Below are 16,236 nucleotides of genomic sequence, written 5' to 3'. Positions count from 1 at the left end.
GTGTATTAGATGTGCTAACCAATTAGTGATTCTTGAATCAAATATAATTGAAACAATGGATTTGATGAATAAAAAAAATGACATAAGAAATCTAGAACTAAGTATTAGATACTATTTTTGTCTTGCAATTCATTCTTAAAACCTTTTTTTGTGAATATAGTGATATAATTCTACGTTTTACCTGGATGGAATCACTAGGGTCCTTCATCCTAATTACGAAAAATAAGTTCTTGACATTTTTCCTACGAAAATAAAATAATAATGCTACATGATGTTACATTCAAGCCAAATTTAGTAACACCGGAGGACATAAAAGATATCCCAAAAGTAATTCTTCAAAAAAACCATAATTCAATGAAAAATATGCAGAAGGAAGTTGAAAATATTATTTCAGAAAAAAATGAAGAAGTTACTCGCCTCAAGGACCACAACAAGAAATTACTGACACAAGCTAAGAAACTTAAAAATGATAAAAAATCATTAAAATATAAATTAGGAGAACTTATCATGAAAGAGGCACCAAATTCTTCAGACATACTAGTCCAAGTTAAAGGAAAAAGAATGAATATCAATCTAGTCAATATCACAATGCAAGAAGATAACAACACAAAAAAAGTAAAAACATATTCAGATGTTACAGTAAAAACAATTGAAATTTCACAAGAAAATTTTATGTTTAATCAAGTGACTGCAGTACATGAAGGAAATCATATACTTCAAGTAAATCAAGAAATCACCACAAATAGGATAAGAGGATTCAGATCATAAGAACTTGTTATCAACACTCAAATCATAAAAGTAGACATTTCAACCAGTCTGCAAATCCATATCACTCAAACCAAAGACAAGTGACTTATGTTCCAAGGGATATTGATGTCACCACAACTCAATATTATGATAAAAATTCATTTTAAGTATCTAGTAACCATAAGAATCCACAAAATATTAATTTAGGATGGTCATATCCCTTCTCAGTTCGACAATTTATCTTCTCACATAGAGGGTCATATCATCTCGTATCATCAATGATAACAACTTAAAGAATTTTGAAAGATGTGAATAGATTACAAGACAAAGAAACAAATGTCATGCCTTATTAGCAATAATCTTTGAGGTCAAATATTTTTTGAAGAGAAGGGAAATGTTATGAATAATAATAATACTAATAATGATACTAATCATAAATAATGTTAATTAAATAATAATTTGTATAGAATAGGCATGTCTCTAAAGACATGAATGTTCATTAAGGGGCACCTACCTAGGTATATAAGGGGGCATTCATAATCAATATTTCATATAAATTCTCGTATGCAACTATTCAATATATATATTTCTATCCTTAATGGATGTCTTCATATTCCAAGTATTTTGGAGATTATTGTGAAGTCCGAACTTTGGTCGTTACATACTCAAGCTGCATTTGAGTCATCTGTTACATGTAAATGAAACCATAAATCAAGAAAAATGGACATTTTGATTAATCCACATTCTTTTTTATTCTCATTCTATCCCATTTGCTTTTATTTTTTGCATCTATGGGGGATTTTTATTTTCCCAAGGTAATTTGCTACAATAATCTTAGTAAAACCTCCATTTGGGATTCCAATGAGAGGTAGTTGGTACTAGTAAGAAACATATCACTTGGAGTAGCCATATTAAAAATGTAAGAAATATGAATTCAAGAGTTAAAACTAACTACTTTGATGGAAACACTACTATATATAATAGTAAATTTCAAATAAATAGTATGACCGTACAACTAAAATTGGTTGTATCGTCGAAAATTATAATAATTAATGTCAATTTTTTCAAAATTTTTTAATTAATCTAAATTCATTGGTATTTTGACGACATATCTTGATATCATTATAATTTGGATGGTATTCTTCATATCATCATGAGAGCAACGATATCTAACGATTGTCGCAATATTAATGAAAACCCTTTTTCCCTATATTTTGAGCTATTAATGAATCATTAGGTCTTGCTGACTTGTTAAGTTTGATTTGGTCAACTATCGTCGGAATTATGATGGTGAGTAAATTTATAAATATGTTTATTTGAAGAGATGTTGTGACATTTCCTCTATAACTACAATTTTTCTAAGAAGTAATAAGGTCTTCTTTTCAAGATAATATATCAATTGGAGTATAAAATATAATACATCTAGTTTGCTACTCAATTTTATTATATAATCATCGAATACATTTTTTGTGGGGAAGAATGTAAACAATCATTAGTAGGGGAAAAAACCAAGGGGATGATGGGAGATGTTATTTCCCTTGTTATGAAAGTGGGGGCTTACCTCCCATGAGAGTTTTAAAAGAAATAACTAAAAGACATTGTAGGAAACATGAACATATTGAAGGGGATCAAAGAAATATCGTCCCTTAGTAAGCTATAAATTCATCATCTATTGTGTTTATATTAATTTTATTTTAATATTTATATTTTTATAATATTTGTTTTGCAGACTAATTTTAATTTGCATGATTATTTGTAATTATAAAGTCAATTTGTCCCCCTGCTCGATGTTCAAATGCCTTAATTAGTAGTAGAAATGTTGTACAAGTTGAGGAAGATGGAAAAAATATTGAAGATCAAGTTAATGATCATATTGAAGAAGATGAAAATAATAACATAGTTCAAGATGATGGGACAAATGAATTGATCCAAGACCTTGACTAGTCAAGGATCAAGATGAGGACAATGATGATAATATTCTTAATGAACCTTTGCAAAGAAAAGGTAATGATGCCACTTTATGAAGACAAGAAATTATTCTCTTTGCTACATTATTTTTGGTGAACTTAAAGGTACTGAATGGTTTCTCAAATAGTTGTATCACACAAATCCTAAGATATGTAATATGTTTCATCACATATTATACATAAAGGTTGGATTTTCCCCTCTCTTTGTGTTACCATCATCAAATATTTTACCACACACATACCAATATTTATAAGCCATTATGAAAGAAATTGGAATAGAGTATCAAGTTGTAGATGCATGTCCTAATGATCATATTATATATTATGAACAATGTTAGTTGTAGTCTTCGCAGCCTGTCACCAGGGATCAACATGAGCTCTTAGTACGTTTGGTTTCACCAGATGTTTTGCACATGATATTCAGCACAAAACATGTCATAAGTTTGTCCATCAGGAGCAGCTCAGAAAGAGCTTTCCAACGGTATATTACACTCCAAAAACTGGCTCCCAGATCAAAAGATATGACCGAATGAGTGATTGACTCAGAGACCCAATGCAGCAATTCAGGTATTGAATGAGTTCATTGAAGAATATGTTCAGAGTTTAAGTGGTGATGGCATTATTTTGTTGGTTATTTTCATGGAGTAAGTGAGGCACAAAATCAATCACTAACTTGACTGCATTCACTTTTGCAAGATTAGTCTTAGACAAAACTACATATTTGCCAACTATTGTTAATTGCCAGGACAAGGAAGGAAGAACTGCAATGCATATGGCTATCCTTGGAAAGGTGTTTCATGAAAATCTTTTGGAACTTCTCTTGTTAGTGCCTGGGTTAGATATCAATATTCATGTGTATGTTGTTGATTTACTGGAACTGAACCTACTGTCTGGTATAACATCAGAGCATTTGCCTAAGAAGTTGGCATTAGCAGGTGGAAAAGAGGTGCAATCATGGGATGTTTCTTTAAGAAATGCTAATGTTTCTTATGGAAAGATTCACTATTTAGATTACAGTCCAGGCACATCATTCAGATCTGCAGATACAGATGTCAATGTATACACTCGTATTGAAGATTTGTCTGACCAAGAGTTGAGAGACTTCTTGAAGTATCATCAAGAAGGCTCGGTTCCCATGAGTTGCTTGATTGCACAGTAGAAAGCATTATGTAGGGAATCAAAAGAAGCATTCTAATGAGAAAAGGACTACCCAAAAGCAAGAAGAACATAGAATTTAGAAAAACAATAAAACGCAAGAAACAAGTCTAAGGCACCCATGAAAGAAGAAAAAAGTCTCGAAATAATGAACACTAAGAAACGACTTCATGAACAGAGAACTTTTGAGATGCCAATGTCTCTGAGGCAAAGGTTATTCAAAACTTCATTATCGGTCAATCATATTGATTCATTGAGAGGGAAATCCCCATGAAGTCCATAAACCAACCATGAGCTTTCAGATCATTGTGGGAATGATTTTGATGGTGCAGTTTAACCTGCAATTTCATCATCATGTTCACCATCTAGGTTTCTCTTACTACTATGGATAGCCTTGAAACATTTGTATCAGATATCAATAGTGGAAGATGGGATGTGATACTTCCACAAGTTGCATAGCTTAAGCTTCCTAGAAAGAAACTAGAAGAATTGTATGAACAGATTGTATTGGAAATAATTTGACTTCGAGAATTAGATACTGCAAGAGCTATTCTAAGGCTGACTCAAGCAATGGGTTTCATGAAGCAGGAGCAACCTGAGTGCTATCTACACTTGGAACACCTTCTAGTTTGTGCATATTTTGATCTTCATGAGGCTTATCATGAGTCCTCAAAAGAGAAGAGGCGGCCACAAATCATTTTGATTAATGGCCTTGATTGGTCAATCTTTGAAGTGGCAACAACATCGAGGATTACCTCCTCTAGGTACACAGTTTGATCTCTTCAGGGGCACTGCAGCAGTAAAGGCAGATGAGGAAGAAATGTATCCGACAACACTGGCACATACAATTAAATTTGGGAAACAAAGCCACCCAGAATGTGCTCGTTTCTCTCCAAATGGTCAATACCTTGTCTCTTGCTCAGTTGATGGATTCATAGGGGTCAGGGTCTACATCAGTGGGAAGCTTAAAAAGCATCTTCAATATCAATCTGATGATTCCTTTATTATGCATGATGATGATGTCCTCTGTGTTGACTTTAGTCGAGATTCAAAGATACTGGCTTCTGGTTCATAGGATGGGAAAATTAAGGTATGGCGTATACGAACAGGTTAGTGTTTAAGGCGTCCAGAGCATGCACATTCTCAGGGTGTTACAAGCCTTTCCTTCTCTCGTGATGGTAGTCGGCTTTTAAGCACATCATTTGAGAGTATTGCAAGAATACATGGGCTCAAATCTGGCAAAGCGTTAAAGGAATTTTGTGGTCATACATCTTACGTAAATGATGCAATATTCACAAGTGATGGGGGTCATGTTATTACTACTTCTAGTGATTGTACTGTATAGGTTTAGGATGTGAAGACAACTGATTGTATTCAAACGTTTAAACCTCCACCTCCTCTCAAGGGAGGTGATGTATCAGTGAATTCTGTCCACCTTTTTCCAAAGAAGTCAGAGCACATTGTAGTCTGCAACGAGGCATCATCAATCTATATCATGACACTCCAAGGGTAGGTTGTGAAAATTTTCTCATTTGGCAGAAGAGGAGGAAACACAAGAAAAACCATCTCAAGCAAACTGTCCCAGATTCAAGGAAATAGAGTAAAATAGTAGAATTAATGGAGAAAACTGAAGTATCAGAGCTGCCAGGCACAAATCCAGCAGTGGTTGAGGAAAATCTCATATTTCACGGCTTAATATCAACAGTCAAAGATTGAAAAAACAGTAAAAGGGTATATTTTGTGGAATATGGTTCCACACTTAAAGGAGCAGATCTAGTAATATTAATTCACTTGGTAAATCTTCACTGAATTTGGGTTTTCCAAAATTATTTATCATGGTTCTCAAGATGGTTTGGAGTATTAGTTGAAAATTAAGTGATCATATTGTTTAGTTTTGATATTACTTCATGATAGGCTTTTAATATTAATTTTATTGATTAATAGGATTTTATTTTATTTTTTATTTCCTATTTTGAGGAAATAAAAATAGATTTGTAATTTAGTATATATAGGATTTGTTTTGAAGATGTAAGGGTTCGATTTTGGCAGCAGGGAGGCTATCTTGGCTTTGTTTAAATTTTTTCTTGAATATCATTTTAATAAAAGCAGCCTTTTGCCCTTTGGATCTGGGATTCATCACGGTGCTGATGTTCAGTATGTTTTTTCCTGTAATTCATTTGCACATTATGTTTTTTCTTCCTTGTTACAACATTATTTAAGTAATATGTTAAGAATTCATCCTTAATGATGCTCCTTTCGTGATGATTTTGCTGTTAGTTTTAATGGTTGTATTATGCAGAATTCATCCTTGGCTAGATGCTCTGTTGAGCAACCTCGTGATTCTCTTTCATCTCAAGTTGTTGTTGCATATTCATCCTTTGTCTGATGCCTGCAGGGCAGTGGGCTTTCTCCCTCATACTTCTCACATTTACAATATTCACTTGGCTGAACATGGCACTTAATTTGCCCCAGGTTTGCCAGCAGAAACTGACATCGATTCCATAGTCCAATCACCCTTTCTCTTGCTGTTTTCGACCCGAAACAAATCCAATAAAATCCTCTGAGCTACTATACCTAGACTAAAATCTATATTTGATTCAGTCATCTCAACTGATATTGACAAGGAGAGAGCCCTCTCCCGACCTGGTAGGGCTAGCTACCAGGGTAAGCATGGTTTGATGTTACCCTAGACCTGCCTTCCTTCATCCTGAGGTAGATTTAGGCACTAACATAGTAGTGACTCCACTGAGGAAGAGGCGACAGATCTTCTCTGGGAAAGATCATTCAAGTTGTAGATCTGATTGTTGATGGTGGACAACAGTCAGACACATATGAAGGCTGAAATCATCTACCTGATGACTCCAATGTTCAAGATCCTGTGCTTCGACTTCACTGCCAAAGAATCCAGTTTTCAAAACGTTGATGGTAATCACCGATGACAGGGTATGTGGAAAATCTGTTATCTAGTGAAATGTTATTGATTTTAAGGGATGAGATAGCAAAATTTTAGATTGATCAGAGTTTTTTAACATCATTGCTTCTTAGCTTGAAATCTAGCCGACTCACACCTGAGAATAAATATTATTTTCTTGGCTTAGTTGTTGAAAGATTATAAAATGAAATTGAACTATTGGATGTCCAAAGTAAATCACATCTATTCCAAGACCCTAAACAGTTCTTGGAAATTCTTCCTCCTCCCAAAGAAGAAAAGATAGGGCTGCCTTTAGATGGTTGGATGGAAGGATGTTATGATTTACAGCGAGGATGTGACAATCTCCAGCCAAGAGCATATGTTAATGAGATGGGGCAGCAGATAGAATCTGGTTTCTATGATCCCATAGCAGCATATATGGAATATATTTTTAAGTTGAAAGAAAACCAGGTTTCCTTTTACACAGCCAGAGGTACTATGGGTATATACTACTGGTAGGATTTCTAACTATGTTCTGGTTCAAACACTATAAAAAAACAACATCATTGTCACAGTTACTTGATTGGTTGATATGGAATTACAAAATCACTTGACCTATTGGCTTTGCAGCAAAGTAGGGTATATTTGTAAATAAATAAGCTGCCAAAGGTAGCATTTCAGTTTCTGGTATTTTTTATGTACAAGTTGTAGTATGGGTATAATTGGTTTGGTATGAGTTGTTTTGAGTTTGTAGTTGTTTGACGTATTGTCCAATGGATGAGGCATTTGGTCTATGGTGTTCTTGACACCTCTAAGGAGCTGCCATCCCCAATGGAGCCGATGTTAGTTCCAGTCTTCGCAGCCTGTCACCAGGGATCAACATGAGGTCTTACTAGGTTTGGTTTCAGCAGATGTTTTGCACATGATATTCAGCACAAAACATGTCATAAGTCTATCCATCAAGAGCATCTCGGAAAGAGCTTTCCAATGGTATATTACTCCAAAAACCAGCTCCCAGATCAAAATATATGACCGAATGAATTCATTGAAGAAGATGCTCAAAGTTTAAGTGGTGATGGCATTGTTTTGTTGGTTATTATCATGGAGTAAGTGAGACACAAAATCAATCACTGACTTGACTGCATTCACTTCTGCAAGATTAGTCTTAGACAAAACTATATATTTGCCAACTATTGTTAATTTCCAGGACAAGGAAGGAAGAACTGCAATGCATATGGCTATCCTTGGAAAGGTGTTTCATGAAAAGCTTTTGGAACTGCTCTTGTCAGTGCTCGGGTTAGATATCAATATTTGTGTGTCTGCTGTTGATGTACTTGAACTAAACCTACTGTCTGGTATAACATCAGAGCATTTGCTTAAGAAGTTGGCATCAACAGGTGGAAAAGAGGTGCAGTCATGGGCTATTTCTTTAAGAAATGCTCATGTTTCTTATGGAAAGATTCGCTATTCAAATAACAATTTGACCCAGAAAAATGCAGCCTTGCAATTTTTTTTGGATGGTCTAATGAAAAGGACTACCCAAAAGCAAGAACAACATAGAATTCAGAAAAACAAACAGAACACAGGAAACAAGTCTAAGGCACCCATGAAAGAAGAAACAAGTCTCGAAATAATGAACACTAAGAAATGACTTCATGAACAGAGAACTTCTGAGATGCCAGTGTCTTTGAGGCAAAGGTTCTCCAAAACTTCATTATCGGTCAATCATATTGATTCATTGAGAAGGAAATCCCCATGAAGTCCATAAACAAACCACAAGCTTTCAGATCATTGTGGGAATGATTTTGATGGTGCAGTTTAACCTGAAATTTCATCATCATGTTCACCATCTAGGTTTCTCTTAATACTATGGACAACCTTGAAACATTTGTATTAGATATCAATAGCAGAAGATGGGATGTGATACTACAAGTTGCATAGCTTAAGCTTCCTAGGAAGAAACTAGAAGACTTGTATGAACAGATTGTATTGGAAATAATTTGACTTCGAGAATTAGATACTGCAAGAGCTATTCTAAGGCCGACTCAAGCAATGGGTTTCATGAAGCAGGAGCAACCTGAGCGCTATCTACGCTTGGAACACCTTCTAGTTCGCACATATTTTGATCTTCGTGAGGCTTATCACGAGTCCTCAAAAGAGAAGAGGTGGTCACAAATCATTTTGATTAATGGCCTTGATTGGTCAATCTTTGAAGTGGCAACAACATCGAGGATTACCTCCTCCAGGTACACAGTTTGATCTCTTCAGGGGCACTGCAGCAGTAAAGGCAGATGAGGAAGAAATGTATCTGACAACACTGGCACATACAATTAAATTTGGGAAACAAAGCCACCCAGAATGTGCTCATTTCTCTCCAGATGGTCAATACCTTGTCTCTTGCTCAGTTGATGGATTCATAGGGGTCTGGGTCTACATCAGTGGGAAGCTTAAAAAGGATCTTCAGTATCAAGCTGATGATTCCTTTATGATGCATGATGATGCTGTCCTCTGTGTTGACTTCAGTCGAGATTCAGAGATACTGGCTTCTGGTTCACAGGATGGGAAAATTAAGGTATGGCGTATACGAATAGGTTAGTGTTTAAGGTGTCCATAGCATGTACATTCTCAAGGCGTTACAAGCCTTTCCTTCTCTCGTGATGGCAATCGACTTTTAAGCACGTCATTTGACAGTATTGCAAGAATACATGGGCTCAAATCTGGCAAAGCGTTAAAGGAATTTTATGGTCATACATTTTACGTAAATGATGCAATATTCATAAGTGATGGGGGTCATGTTATTACTATCTCGTGCACTTAAGAAGAGGTAAATGGTATTATTGCAAGTCGCACGATTAACCTTAGCAGTCGGCACGTAGCACGGGAAAACCAATTTTTTCGCGCGCTCTCAACCTTATATCAGTCGTGAAAGATTTCACATGAGCTTGCACGATATCCATTGGATCTAAAGGAGTGAAATTGATGGCGTGGATTGAAGCACCTACCAAAAGAAAAAGTCAAAGAAGGAACAATGGTGATTGGTTAGGAAGGTGGTACCTCAGGAGGAAATACGTGTACAAAATCTGATTAAAGCATAGTTGGTTGGTTTTAAAGTTAACTAGTAGTCTAATTCTAGACTACCACCCTATTTTCATCAACCTCCTACATCAATGTCAAATTTTAATGCATATAAGCACAAACTGAAAAAATTTCAATGTTAGCCCCATTCATAACCACCTCTATGTGAGGTTAATTAATAAGCATAATTTTGTCTGACTACTAAATTTGAAGTGAATTTAACATTTACTTGACCCTAAGAGCATCTAGATAATTGAACATGTGACCTCTCAGAAGCAAATTAAGGTGCTTTAAGGATGGTTACTTGACCAAGTGAGCTAAACCTCGACAAGTCTAGTAAATACATACCATGATATGGACAGTAAAAACTAATAAATAATTTCAACTCCTTGACATTTATGATATCATTTTTTCAAATTCATGTGTGAGTTATATTTGAATCTTATAGCCGGTTGATACTATCATTTCATGCATATACTATAACCATGTCAAATTTTAGTGCATACAAACATAATTTGAAAAGATTTCAATGTAAGCCCCATTCACAACCCCCTTTATATGGGGTTAATTAATTAAAGCATAATTTCCATTACTAAATGTCAAGTGAAATGAACATTTACCAGACCACGATAGTGTCAAGATAATTTAACCCATGTCCTCTTAGTAGAAAATTAAGGTGCTTTGATGATGGGTACTTGACCAATTGAGCTAACCATCAATAGGGATAGTAAATACACACCATGATATGGATAGTAAAAAATAATATATAATTTCATCTCCTTAAAATTTATGTTAACCTTTTTTTGAATTATTTGTGTGAGTCATATTTGAGTCTTGAAATCCTCCCATAACATCAACACATGCATCTATTATAACCATGTCAAATTTCAATTCATATAAGCACAAGCTGAAAAATATTCAACATTGGCCCCTCTCAATAGCAAATTAAGGTGCTTTGATGATGAGTGCTCTACCAATTGAGCTTATCCTCGATGTAGCTAAATACATACCTCAGTGAGGTTCTCTTGGTTTCAAGAATAATATATTTTCTACTAAACAAGTCCAAGTACGTGAAGGTGGAAGCTCATACAGCCCCTACGCGATTCGCCCCCCCCGCTTCACATCACCCTCAATTCCCTAATACCCAATTTATCTACTACAAAATATTTGAAACCAACATAGTAAAAATCAAGCATAGCTACAAATTACTAATAAAACAAAAATATAAGGTAAATAAAAAAGGACGAATAAACTGAAAACATATAAACACATACCTTGTACATTTCAACATTTTGGTATCATTAATCTTATTCTTCATCTAAGTAAACAATTATATCATCCAATTTAGAATTGATGTCGATAAAAGGATTGGCCATATTAGCATCATCATCAACATCGTTATCATCATCACGAACATTGTCTCTTATGTTTCATTTGACTTCTTCAAGGTCTTCATCTAACAGTATATTGTCGATATCATCTTCATCCAAAACTTTGTCTTGGTTAACATCTTCTTGAACTTATTCAATGTATTCATCTGACACATGAAGTAATTTCTCCTTTATGTCATCTTCTTCTGCCATATCATCTTCTTCCACTACATTATACTCTATTACCCTTCCTCTTGGATCATATCTAACAACATATGACTAACCCCCTCTACCTGGAACATATGAGTAAATGAATTATTTGTGTTGGCTTGGAAAAACATAGTGATATAGTCTTGGCTCAAATGAGCTTGTATTAATCATGGTAAATCCATTATCATGCTGAATAACGATTCTATTAGGACAATGTTCATTCATTCGTAGCTTGTACCATTTGATATTGAATAGAATCAATTTTAAGGAATTAAAATCACACTCAAGTATGTCATCCAAATTCCCATAGTATCAATTTTCAAATAGTTGTGGACATGTGTCACTTTTAGAGGAAATATTAGTGACTTAGAAGATTGTAGTTATCCCACAATAAAAAAAATTCCTCTTTTCATCCAACTCTTTGATGCAAAATTTATAGCCATTGTACCACATAGCCTTGTGGTGTATCTACTGCAATATTCCAAACATATTACAAAAGGAATTTTCAATAAATAAACATATTTATATAAATGAGAAAATATTTGAAAGAAAAAACACACCTTCCATCACATTTAAAAATTATGAAAATATCTTAATAAAATATTTCAGGGTGAAAATGCATGCTTTCTTGTTCATCTTTCAAACCATTTACTAAATCAAATTCCCTTTGTATAATATTGGTATCCTGTCTATGAATGATGAGATTCTATAACTAATGTAGACACCCCTTCCCATGATAACCTGACATCACCTTGTATACATCTTTCAATCCATACCTTCATCCAGTCAAGTATTGTTTTTAATATACATATGTAGTACATCCCACTCTTGACCAACTTTATTAGAAAATCATAATTCACCAATAAATATTAGTTATCATGGTCACCATTATTAATTTATCAAAGAATAAAAATTAAATAAGTATGATATAAACAAAATTGAAAAGTTATATGTATTATAAATAATCTTCACATTAAATATTTAATTACCTCTCACTTTTCTTATTCTACCTTTTCCTAATTGGTACTCCCTTTCAATCTTTTATGGATTTCACATCCCAAATGCAATCCACATGTATACTTTCTGCTAATTTAGGAAGATACTGACTAATATACACCATGAATTAATATACCATATATTCCTCCACCATAGAACCCTCAAGATGTTCTCTTTGTATAACCAAAGCATTCAATGATTTCAAGTATCTCTCTACCATCCACATTGACCTTGTGTGTACAAGTCTACACAATTCAATCTCCTCAACTTGGTGTATGAGATAGTGTTCTTGTGCATTGAAAAAATCTAGAGGTAGATACTTTTTCATTTCACACATTAGCCAAGGAATTTCTCTCTTCCAATACTTTATATATTGTTTATGGATTTGTTTCAATGACAACCATCTACAAATGATACAAGCAAATAACATGTTTCAAAAACACATAATATATTACATTACAAGTAAAACACATGTCATTAAATTTAACAACAAATTGAAAAAACACTTTTCATATAAATCGCTACTTACCTCATGTATTTCCCAAGATCATATATAATTTGTTTGATGTTGTTGTTAAAGTTGTCTAGGAGAGATATAGATAGAACATATCGTAACAATAAAAATGAATAGTTATTTGTTTAATACAAAGTAGAAAAAAAAACTATGAAGATGTATACCAATATAGAAATATATATAGCAAAATAATTACCTTAATGAAGGTATCCTAATCAAGTGTTTTTACGCCACCAAATTCACCTTTCTTTGTTAACATATTTTTTAAGTTTGAAAAAAAAACCACATGAAATGTTATTCTTTGAATGACCTCTTTTACATCATTTCTTTGCTTCTATAATAATAACAATGGAAGGCTATTTCTATCTCCATTGTTATTTGATCAAATTGCATTTTTCATTGCATGACTAGATTCCTGAATGTCACTACAAATTTTGATGATTCTTTATTTATCCCTCTACCATCTATGATTCACCATAACATTTCATTCACATTATTCCCAATATGATTTTTATCAAACAAATGAACTATTCTTAGGTCCTCATAGTAGGGAAACCTCATGAATTGAGTGGGATAACTTTTCATCCCTTGTGGAAGACCATTATGAATTCCTTCACGACCTTCATGATGAAGCATAGAAGAAATCAAATTAATAATTATCAAATACAGTAAAATAAATTATAGAAAAATAAAAATTCAAATCATTATATATATGATACATAAACAAATTTCATATCTTGATTCTTTCTGTTATATTCCAACTTCCATAGGTGAGGTGTCATTCTTTGTGGTTTTAATCCAGACTCTTTGTTCCCATTGAAAAGATGTCTTTCAGTAGTGTCATACCTATGGATTTTGGAGAGGATGTGCCTATACTCCTGAAACATCTCTTTTCCTAAACTTTTTGAACAAGAAGATTTCATCTTAGGACCACAAAGTGGACATGCAAATTTACCCTTTATTTGAAGACCGACATTAAGAGATGGATTAATTCCAGTTATATGAAGGTATTATTTAAAAAATATGCATGATATATTCAAATAGTTATATACTATTAAAGTGAAATATTGGAATGTTACATACCACAAAAAAGTGTTAGTCCTAGAGAAACATGAATCGTCCATACATATATTCCATATAATTGAAATTTCCTCTTCCTTGTTGGTTTACAAATGTTATACATAGTGATGCATCCCCATAAAAATCAGTCACTCGTTGATAGGAGGCTCAACATATACAGTCATATCTTTAACTTGGTATTTACCTAGTAATTATTTCAAATTACACATAATTACTACCATTATATGTATGTATATAAATAAATAAATAAATATAATATAATATATTATGCAACAAATAAGACAAATTAAAATATTACATTCGAAAAATTAATGTAAACAAATTCCAGGAACAATCATTGTCAACATTATGTGCTCCTTCTTTATTTCCATCCAAGGAGGAAGTTTATTGTTGATAACAAAAATTGGCCACACTGAGTAAATAAATGGTCAATTGCCAATGGAAACCTAACATTATGAGGTTCACCATTAATATGTGGCCCATTTTCCTCAATTTTTCTAAATGCATAACCATCTATAGGAATTTTAAGAGCACCATCTATACTTCTCTTCCATGCATGGTAATCCATAAATTGTGTTATGCTTTCACACTTGAACAATCATTGCAAACATAAAATTATAGGAGTATGACGAAGAACCCTTTGAGGCACCCTTTTTGTTATTTCATCGTTTCAATATCTACTTCTCTAAAATTGCAAGTAATTTGTTTCAATGCATGTTGTACATAATATATAATATGATCATTAGGACATGCATCTAAAACTCGATACTCTATTCCAATTTCTTTCATAATGGCTTATAAATATCGGTATGTGTGAGGTAAAATATTTGATGATGGTAACATCATTTCACCTAACAATATACAAAATAAAAAATCACTAACTACTGTAAAGAATTAATCATAAATATTCCATTCTTATTTTACATATTAATTAACACAAAGAGAGGGAAAAATCCAACCTTGATGTATAATATGTGATGAAACATATTACATATCTTAGGATTTGTGTGATACAACTAGTTGAGAAACCATTCAATACCTTTAAGTTCACCAAAAATAATGTAGCAAAGAGAAGATTTTCTTGTCTTCATGAAGTGGCGTCATTACCTTTTCTTTGCAAAGGTTCATTAAGAATATTATCATCATCATCCTCATCCTCATCCTTGACTAGTCAAGTGGACAAGTCTTGGATCAATTCATTTGTCCCATCATCTTGAACTATGTTATTATTTTCATCTTCTTCAATATGATCATTAACTTGATCTTCAATATTTTCTCCATCTTCCTCAACTTGTACAACATTTCTACTACTAATAATGGCATTTCAACACCGAGCAAGGGGACAAATTGACTTTATAATTACAAATAATCATGCAAATTAAAATTAGACTGCATAACAAATATTATAACAATATAAATATTACAAATACAATTAATATAAATACAATGGATGATGAATTTATAGCTTACCAAGGGACGATATTTCTTTGATCCCCTTCAATATGTTCATGTTTCCTACAATGCCTTTTAGTTATTTCTTTTAAAACTCTCATGGGAGGTAAGCCCCCACTTTCATAACAAGTGAAATAACATCTCTCATCATCCCCTTGGTTCTTTCCCCTACTAAAGTTTGTTGACATTCTTCCCCACAAAAAAAGTATTTGATGATTATGTTATACAATTGAATAGCAAACTAGATGTATTATATTTTATACTCCAATTGATATATTAGCTCGAAAAGAAGACCCTATAACTTTTTAGAACAATTGTAGTTATAGAGAAAATGCCACAACGTCTCTTCAAATAAACATATTTATAAATTTACTTACCATCATAATTCCAACGATAGTTGACAAAATCAAACTTAACGAGTGAGAAAGACCAATGATTCATTAATAGCTCAAAATATAGGGGAAAAGGGTTTTCATTAATATTGCGACAATCGTTAGATATTGTTGCTCTCATGATGATATGAAGAATACCATCCAAATTATAACGATATCAAGATATGTCGTCAAAATACCAATGAATTTAGATTAATTAAAAAAAATTGAAAAATTGACATTAATTATTATAATTTTTGATGATACAACCAATTTTAGTTGTACAGTCATACTATTTATTTGAAATTTACTATTATATAAGTAGTGTTCCATCAAGATACTTTTGCATTTCACACATTAGCCAAGGAATTTCTCTCTTCCAATACTT

The 16,236-nt window shown here is 33.2% G+C and overlaps 2 pseudogenes; both read left to right on the top strand.

The window, feature by feature from the left end:
- Positions 1-3,480: 3,480 nt before the first annotated feature.
- LOC149192129 (suppressor of mec-8 and unc-52 protein homolog 1 pseudogene) lies at positions 3,481-5,478 on the top strand (annotated as a pseudogene).
- Positions 5,479-8,008: 2,530 nt separating this feature from the next.
- LOC149192128 (uncharacterized) lies at positions 8,009-9,598 on the top strand (annotated as a pseudogene).
- Positions 9,599-16,236: the final 6,638 nt, after the last annotated feature.

Source organism: Pinus tabuliformis, chromosome 2_2 (genome assembly GCF_031772625.1).
Source record: "Pinus tabuliformis cultivar Carrire ecotype Pingquan chromosome 2_2, CPIR1, whole genome shotgun sequence".
In the NCBI taxonomy this organism is placed as follows: domain Eukaryota; kingdom Viridiplantae; phylum Streptophyta; class Pinopsida; order Pinales; family Pinaceae; genus Pinus; species Pinus tabuliformis.
This window is presented reverse-complemented; position numbering and strand designations above follow the sequence as displayed.